Genomic DNA, 9,589 nt, shown 5'->3' with positions numbered 1-9,589 from the left:
TTATTTTGCCAGTGGTGCCAACGTCAGCGCAAGATAATTTTTAAATACGCGTGATCTCCCCGCCCGCTAAACTAAAGCAACCTTTACTATTGTCACGGCCAATGCGCCGTTCATACGGCAATCGTCTTCGGCACTGTTACGGGCTCCTACCAGTGAACATTGCCCATGTTTTTTAATAGTAATTTGGCCTGCCTGGGGTCGGCTGTCCTGCCGAAAACAAGAACGAAGCGGCTAATAACAAAATTAAAATATAAAAAGAATACGTCGCAGGGAACTTCCACGGCTGGCAGGCATGAATTTCGCACTCGACATCACCGTCTACACAGGCTGGAATACTTACAACTCACACTTTAAATATAAGAGCTTCCAGTTTGTGTTTTTTTTTAAATAGATATTTATTACCTCAGGGCATCAGTAGGGCATGGGATGAAGGATGAATAAATGATTAAATGAATGGAAAAAGGTTGGCTGATTTTATGAATTCCAGGAGTGAGCGATGATGAGATCCCTGCGTCCAAGTGACATGGTGTAAAGATTTTGCTCACGCTTCTGCAATTGAAGCTGCAGCTGTTATAAGTAATAGTTCGTTATATTGTCGCTTAAACGAGGACTCTCGCAGTTTACTTCGAGGCAGGTTGGCTACATCTGTGCTCGCCTGAATTCTCGCCAGCTCATGTCCTTTGAAAGGCGCAGTAGTAGGACAGAACTAGAAGGCAATAACAACTGGAGGGAATGTGAATTTATTCACTGTAGGGTGATACGGATTTTAGAGCGCCACAGCGCGAAACACTAACGATGTAGCGAAGAGCACGAGCATATTGAGTGGAAACGCGAACTCATAATTGTTTAATAGGCAAGTTTATTCATGTTCAGTGCCCTGAATGGATCGGCCGCCCAATAGAAAAATAACCGAAAAGCTTCCAACATAGTCAGTAGAAAGCCCCCATACGTTAAAACAGCATGGAGGAACACAAGGCCAACAACAACTAATCACAGTTCGCAGCAGGTAGGGATTCAAGGTTCAGTTCAGTTCAGTTGTGTTTATTTTCTTTCAAGCAGAAGTGGAAGACGAGACAAAAGGCATGTAACCTGAGGGTGAGCCCTATGGACACGCAAATGCACCCACAAGCGCTAAATTTCTTTTCAACGTAGAAATGTCAGCCGCACCGGATAAGAGAAAGAAAAAATTTGGCCTGATTCTGCGCGTGAACGTGCGCACCAAATGCGCACAAAAAAAGAGAAAGAAGGCGCAGGATCTCCATCATCACCACCAGTGACAAAGGCCCGAAAGAAGCATACTGTACCAGTAGCATGTACTCTGGTTACGGGACGCCCAGCGGACCTCGCCATGCCCGCGCACCGCGTCGCGAAAGCGTGCAGTTTTCACCCGGTTCCCCGTCGTTTCATAGATACCTGTCGCCGACGGCAGAGCACATCCCTGGTCGAGGCGCCGTCTATGGCCTCTCACCCTCTGGCTCTGGTGCGCCATTCTACCCAAACAGCGACCTCGTCCCGCTGGTCCCGCATTCTCCAAAGTCGCCATCCGGCTCAGGGCTCGAGTTCGCGCGACGTCCGTCGTCGGTCAGCAGGTTTGGATTCTCGCCAACCCGTTCCCGGTCCGGCTCCCTGACACTAGCGCGGCTCTCACCCTCGGCCTCTTCGAGGTATGCTCATGTCCTGTCACGTTCTGACTGGTCGCCATGTGCGCAAATTGATGCTTCCATGTAGTCAGGCATGTTTCTACGAAGTCTGTGCCGAATGCGTTTCATATGCATGCGATATTATGTTTGCGGAATGATTTATAGCTTATCGGGTTGGAAAAGTAAAAAGAAGCATGGACAAAAGGATCTATTTTATCCAAGAAACGAAATCACGTAGGACGTGCTCGCAGTGAGTTCTTAACTAATCAGTAGTTAGGCATTGGTAGTAAGCATTTTTCTTATAGGCGAGCAGATCCCCTGCTCTTTTGGCGCAGGTATAATGTACGAAAAGTGAGACAGTGGTAGACCCTGGAAAATATACATTTATAATGTTGGGAGGCGAATGGAACAATTTCTCCAAGGACATGCGTAAGATCTATGACGTTTGAATCTTTCAACGATGGCTACGGCGCATATACGTCGTGCATACTTCGTAGAAACGAATGTTCTAGCTCGATATCTTTTAATAAAACCATCAGAGATCACTTTGCGGTGCTGTTACAATATATTAGGCTGCCGAAATGAATACCTAGTATTATGGTGCGGTGTTAATTGTTCTGTCGCTAAGTTTACAGCTCTGTAATGTCCTATCAAATAAGGAAAGGAAAAGGCCTGTTGGCAGGAGAACTGAGGAGAAAAGAAGTATCGCTGTAGGGGGCGGGGGGGGGGGGGGGGGAATCGGTCATTACAACTCGAAAAAATAAATCACTGTAGTGATTGTGGAAGGATAAATCCTTTATCTGCAAATAAATTTTAGTTTTACTCCTAAAATTTTATTTCAAGCAAGGGTCGTAAGTTTAATAACTTCTAGCTAATAATTGAATTTAAATCAGAACAGTGCGTCACACTTACGCCACGAAAATGCTGCGAGAGTGTAAAACCTAGACAAATAAAATCAACATTTTCTGAACGGCACAGTTATCTGTTCACAAGGAACCCGCCTGTCAGAATGATTACCGCGTTAGAAAGAATCGAAATAAGGGGCAGTGTGAATGTCCCCCGCTTTAGTGAGATTAATATAGCATATACATTGAGGACAGCCCTCACCCCCCCACCCCGCCTTCCTCCTCAGCTTATTATACTTACAGAGAGAGTCTACTCGCTTTTGCAACCTGGCTTGTTTCATTGGAAAGCTCCATTGCCTATTTAACGAACATCCGGCTGTGGACGGGACTAACACGACAGAACCATTTGAAACGTTACGTTAGTGTCGCCTTCATAGCGGTAGTTCGCTTATGCAAACACTGACGTCGTGGACACGACATGCCGTTAGTATATAATAAATGTGTGCAGCATTGCGCCGCGCCACTCATGTAGCATGCAAAAGGTGTCATTAACTTAGGATGCAAAAATTTCCTAAACCTGTAGTTGAGAGTACCAAAATTGCTTAAAATAAAATGAAACGGATAAACGAACTCAACCAATCCGGTGACATCTACCGCAGATATGAACAATCTTTTTGTCCTGTAGCAGCACTACTGATGGCAGTGCTGCTGCAAGTGTGGCGGACTCTTTGGTTATGTGGTGTTCTGTATTGAACGCACATTAAAAGCTTTAATCAAGCAAGGAAACAATAAATGTAGTGGTGATTTATTGAAAGAGAAAAAACGCAGGCTACCTTAAGCTGATTTAACACAAATACCTGTATTTATAACACGGTGGTATAGCCACGAAACGTAGTATATTCACTTGGGATTTTCCAGACAGGTGACACGTTTGTAGCAAAAAAAAAAAAAAAAGGCACATTAACGCGCCACCATTTGCTAAAATCTGACTTTCCTGATTATTTTAAATATATATCCCTGGTCAAACCTAGATTTCAGTCTTCGATACTGTCACCAAGAAGTATGATAAACCAGAATATATTAATTGTTATACTTGGCTCCGGCAGTTGACTCTCCATTGAAGACTTTTCCGGTGTGATATAGACATTGCAAGAGCTTTTTGGCAATTATGGTGCATTCTTCGTGTTAAATGTCGTATTTGCCACTATAGATTCCGCTTGCGTTTTTGTTTTCCACAACGTGAAGACGACCCACTCCCGTCTGCCTTATTCATAAGCTCACGTAAAACTTGAATGAAATGTAAACGTATTTTCTTAGAATATCTGTGCGCTATACTTTCTATATAGCAATTTTATAACGGGGTTTCCAAGTACCGATTCTATTAGTGCGACCAAATTTGCCTCATCAACACATGCGCTTTGAAGTTTAAACAAAATATGTCGAAAGCATATGGAAGTGCATCTCGCCCAATTTATCTTCGTTGTTTCAACCTCGAGCGTCAAGTGAATCCTTTGCTAGATTTTTCCCAATTCCCAAGAATGATAATCACACGTCGCTGGATGTTCATTTGTATTTAATTTATGTGAATGAAAGTTAAGCATTAATTGTGGTACTAAATGCTCAGAGGCAAGGTAGGGTCAACAACGAAAAACCCTTTAAAAAGGTCATACCATATTTGTAACCTGGCAGATAATACTGAAACTTAGTATTTTATTTTCAAAATTTGAGCTCCATAGACACATTGTTTATTTCAAAACAAGTGACAGGATTTGAGACCGCGTACCGCTTCCCACCAACAGCGATCGCTATGTTGAAATGGTTATTTAAGTTACATACCTACACCGGCCACCTTGTCGTCTGCTGCTGTGCTGAGTCCAATAAGCAGCCGTTATACTGTACAGTGTTTACGCTTGATCAAAAACCAGCATGACTCTAAATGAGCGTACTCAGCATGCTTCTGAATACAGAACACATGCTGTAGTTAATCGCTATTTAGCTCTTGCCCACAAATGCCCCTTCGACGCGACCGCCGCCGCAGTCCGATGGCAGCGCTGTCCCCACCGCCGTGAACACCACCGCGACAGACACACAGGCGGTGCGTCCCGAAAGACGTCTGCATCAGCGATGCGGCGGATGCGGCAGTGCCATAAAAGCATGCGAAATTTTTTTTGTCGCTATAATAATAGGGACTGGGAAATATAATTTAAAAAAACATTAATTAGAAATGCTGACCGATAGATAGCAGTCCTCCGGTACAGTGCCTGAGCTCCTGTAAGCTATCTCCACTCCTAAGGTTTCGCCGAATATAATTTCTTTTACTCCAAAACATTTGGGTTGAGAATGTAAGGAAGTTCCATGACCGAGTGGTACATTAAAAACTTGTCACCGATCAGTTACAAAGTGCCATCCTTTGCGGCTTTGGTGCGAATCAACCTAGGCATACAGCGACGGTCATGGAAAAGCAGACGACCAGAGCGCCGCTGTCCGCCGCGCTCTTGAGTGACGCTGTTGTAGGCTTACGGCACACGGTGGTGCTGACCTTTACGAGCTTATTGCTGTATTATGCAGCCCGAAATGGGCCTGACAAAGAGGAGCGCGAGCGATGCTGTTAAGACGGGACAGGGTGCTGGGTGCCTCGACTAATAGAGCCCCGTACTCTGCTCGCTACACTGCTGAGCCATCTAGTGCTACTCGAACTTTGTACGAAAGCGTCGTCAGCCGGTACTTTATAACTGCATTTTTTTTGCGTTGCTTTTGAGGAGTGGTTCAGCGTACAAACCTTTTTGGAGCGAGCCATCTCGTGCTGCTTTCGTGCTTGGTCGCCGGCGTGCACCTGAATACCGCCCACAGCGTCCTGCTGTTTGCTATAGGAATCGAAAAGCCCTGTTTTCGCGGAACGCTCTTAGAGGCGTGACTGCTGTTTAGTCCCCAACATTGGCTTGAGGCTTCTTCGCGTAACGATTGCGTCGCGGTTGACTCTGCTCGTGCACAGAACATGTAGCATAGGACGCGCCATCGGTGTATTTCGTCACCGGCTGCGCCGGCTGCCACACCACTAAGCTGTTCATGCAGAAACTAATATATAACTAAATTTAAAATTATCTTCACATCCAGAGCTTCAGATAGAACTGGACAATTTAGGCTTAGTTGTCTGGCACAGTTAGTATACGATGCGAGAAGCAGTTTCTGTTAAAAAAGTGGTACCATGAGCCCTGTGAGCATGTAAAAATAGTGTAATGCTTGCTATGGGCCCTACCTGTCAAAAACATGGTATATTTGGAGGAACATTTCTTGCTTATGGGTGTCGTGGACAGGATGAGTGGGCATGATTTGTGAAGACGAGACGCGTACATTACGAAGGTATATGAACAGAATGAAATGATTGGCTTCATCGCCAAGACTCGAACCCCGGTCCTTCCTTTCCCCAGTACGAGCGGGAAGCACTGCTCAACGCCATCTTGGTGAGAATATGCCCATCATTTTTGAGAAAAAACACCGGAGGGCTTCGTGGGAAAGGGGAACAGAGTCAATAGGTATAAAAGAGAAAGATATAAAAAAGAAAGCTAAAACTACACTATGAATAGAAAGGTTAAAAATACTTAAAGAATAAAAAAATATTAACAAAAAAAAAACAGAAAGCAGAGCAGCACGAAGGATTCACGTGAAGTGTTCTTGACCGCTATTGTCGCTGAGCCGCGGCGGAGCCGTACGAGACTTGACGGGAAGTCTATTCCGCGTGCAAGATGACGATGACATGGTGCGATTAGTACGTCCTCGTAAGCGATGTGGTCAGAAACAGCCATAAGTACTTTTTCGTAGTGAGGAGACGAAGCGATATCAGCTGCAGCAACTAAGTGAAATGAAAAATCGGCCCGCCGTATGGATGACACGACGCCTTAATAAATTAATGCTCAAGCGGTTGACAAAAAAAAACAAACATCTAAACTTATCAGATGCGTACATGGTGATAGCACAGCGAACTGCAAATTTTGGCTGACGGCATCTATAACAACTCTCACAGTGCACTTTGCTGAAAGGCGCAGAGCGACTTCATTGGCTCCACAAAGTTCAGACCCATCATATGTTGTCACTTTCCGCAGGCGCACAAATCAGCGTAAATGACAGGAAGTGAAGCCCCTGTGTAGAGAACGTTTCGACCTGTAATCCTTCGGCTAAGACAGATATCATATTTTAAGTGCGATCTGGGGGACATTTAGTAAGTTCGCAAAATGCAGATTCGCCTCCAGTAACTGCATCGCTTACTTTTCCGAATGGCGGAGAAGAAGATTTGTTGAGGGCCGGAGCGGAAAAGCTGAGCGGAGGTATGAGGATGCGGACCAACATCGGGGGACATGAGAACCAGTAGGTTCAGACGAGGATACCTGCTGCGAAGAGGATAGGCGAGACGGGCTGGAAATAGGCCGGGGCTGATAATAAGAAGGTAAGCCACTTTCGAAGGCGTTGCAACCACGGCACTCGTTCTGAAGGCGCCGCCCACAGAAGCGGGGTATGTGTCCTAGAGTTCCACAATAGTTGCACACTGGTCAAGAGGTGTGCCAAGGTGCGTAATAGGATGGCGCAGGTTGAGCCGTCGCCATTGCGGTGATGTGATTGTAGGGCGGTGCCGGTCGGGGTGGGAGGACAAAAGGAAGGGAGCATGCAGCGACATGAGCGTGAGTCGGCTCAGGGCGGGCTGCAGGAAGGTCGGATGCGATGGTTTGGGTGATATTTGCCAAATATTCTTTAATGGGTTTCGCGTAAGAATGATCACACTCGTTTCTACAGAAAGGAAGGAGGGCTTGGTGCTCCTCGCGGATGATTGATTGAATTAGTGCCACCGGCTCGAGGTCAACAGAGATCGGGCCAGTGGCGAAGCCGGGCTGCAATAAGGAATACCACAGCTTGTCGAGGAAATAACAGGTGGTAATAACTGAATCAACACTTAATGCTTCTGGGTAGCTAGGATGTTAAAAGCCACACAATTGATTCTTTTCAGGACGTGGTGTAAGCATTCAGGTTTCCGCATGGAATAACGGTGATAAAATATAAGTACTTGCTCTATGTAAGAGGCATATGATTCACCGGGACCTTGAATGCGGAAAGCGAGCATTTTCTTCACGACCTGAGTCCGAATAGCCAGGTCAGTGAACTAGTATTATCGGAACTGCTGTTTGAAGGTGGGCCAGTTAGAGGTGTGAGGTTCACGATTTATGAACCAGTTTCTGGCGACCTCAAAAACATAGAAATTTTGAGAAATTTTAAAACATTGTCTCGCCGATTGTATAGGCATTGCAACGTTCATAGGTGCCGATCCAGTCACCCACGTCTTCGTCGCGGCGACCATCGAACAGCGACAGCTAGCGTTGTTTTAGGCACAGGCTGAGCTAGAGGGTTGGACCGGTTCGGAGCTGCTCTCGGTTGACATGATGATGGTGGTAGTTGCAAAACGGGGACCGAAACGTAGCTCCAGCCAGAGGCATACCACGGCATAGAAAGGGATCGAGTTTCACCTCCTCGACTTAATTGTGAAAAAAGTCTAGGTTGAAATAGCAAGGCAAAGTATGCACTGTCTGGCGTTTATTATAACGGTGAATCGAGGCGCGTGCCACTGGCGGCAGCTCTGGATGATGGCGATGTACAAGTGAAGCAAGATCTATAGAATGCTCACAATAACTATAGAAGACCATAAATAAAAATAGACTGACAAAAATGTACAACCGCAAAGAGGCCTAACTGGAATGACGGGAAAATTGGCTTAAGTATTCGCCATCGCCGTGAAGCAATAGTTATGGGATACCTGGATAGGATGCGTGGTGCTTGCTTTCCCGATAGTTGCGTACACAGCGTTCTCGCTAGCTATAGGTGTTTCTCCGCGTTTTGCGCGATGATGCGGCATCACACGCTCTGGTCACGCGTTGGAGTTTTCTTAGCCCGGGAAGAGGAAATCGCGCATAAAACTGCCGCAGCTCGAGCACCTCGTGGGAAGTAAGCGACAATGTCATGTTACACTTTCATTTCGTATCTAACCTTACCAGCTGGTCTTTCTCGCGTTTACTTTAGTGTTAGTTTTTTCCTTCGTTTACGACGACACAGTGCTTTTGTCTTCCTGTGGAATTCACTTGGAAGCTCATGACACTGGCCACAACATTTTTTTGTGTCAGCTCCACGGCATTCGGAAGAAGTCGCGATGTATTCGAGCTCCTTACAATTATCTCCCCCCCCCCCCCCCGAGTTTTTTATGGACGATGTGAGTGAGCTACCCAAGCAGCATTTCATCTTTAGACAATTTCTTTTGTTCTCGAAAGGTATATTCTCTGAGGTTACCCATACGCCTACATTCAAAGTTCACATATTTTTTCAAAACTTACACGAAGTGATAAGCCATTCCTAAACTTTTCGTGCGCAGCGGCGTGCCTTAAAAGAACGCAGATTGAATTACCAGTCCCTGTCATAATAATGTGGAGCATGGTTCACCACTTCAATTTCTCACGCATAACCTAAAGATTATGAACACTTGATGCTGGTGCGAATGAGTCCAAGAAACCTTTGTATCCTCTCTTCCTGATAAGTGCACACAATAAAGTGTGCTAAGTAATATTTTTTCACCACCAGGTCGTCAGTTTTCTCAAAATGCAGGGGCGGCTTTTTTTACAGTAACAACTTTCATACGTTACGCACACTGTTTATAATCTGAAGTAATAATATTTATCATTTAACATCTGGAACGAAGATATAAATGAGCTTTCTCACCACAATAGAAACAACAAGGAATATTCTAATCACACTCATTATCATTACCGTTTTGCTACAACAGGAGAAGCTCCCGCGGCGGCTCCAGCCAGCAAGATGAGAGCAGTGTTCAATCTCTGCTGGGCGGAACCGAAATGGTGACCACTTCATCTATGCCCCGTTCCAATTCGAAAAATTCGGGGCTATTGATCGTGGGGCTTGCCATTGTTGCCCTTTTATCCTGCACTACCCTGATCGCCACGCTGTTGAACCGGACAGCAGCTGGCAAGGCTGCGTTGTTGGACGAAGGGCTGGACTTCAAGGCAGAGATGTCGTTGCGCATGAGAACTACGACAAAGCTCCCCGAGGATCTTG

Source organism: Amblyomma maculatum, chromosome 2, assembly GCF_055883805.1.
Source record: "Amblyomma maculatum isolate TAMU_Amacu chromosome 2, ASM5588380v1, whole genome shotgun sequence".
In the NCBI taxonomy this organism is placed as follows: Eukaryota; Metazoa; Arthropoda; class Arachnida; order Ixodida; family Ixodidae; genus Amblyomma; species Amblyomma maculatum.
This window is presented reverse-complemented; position numbering follows the sequence as displayed.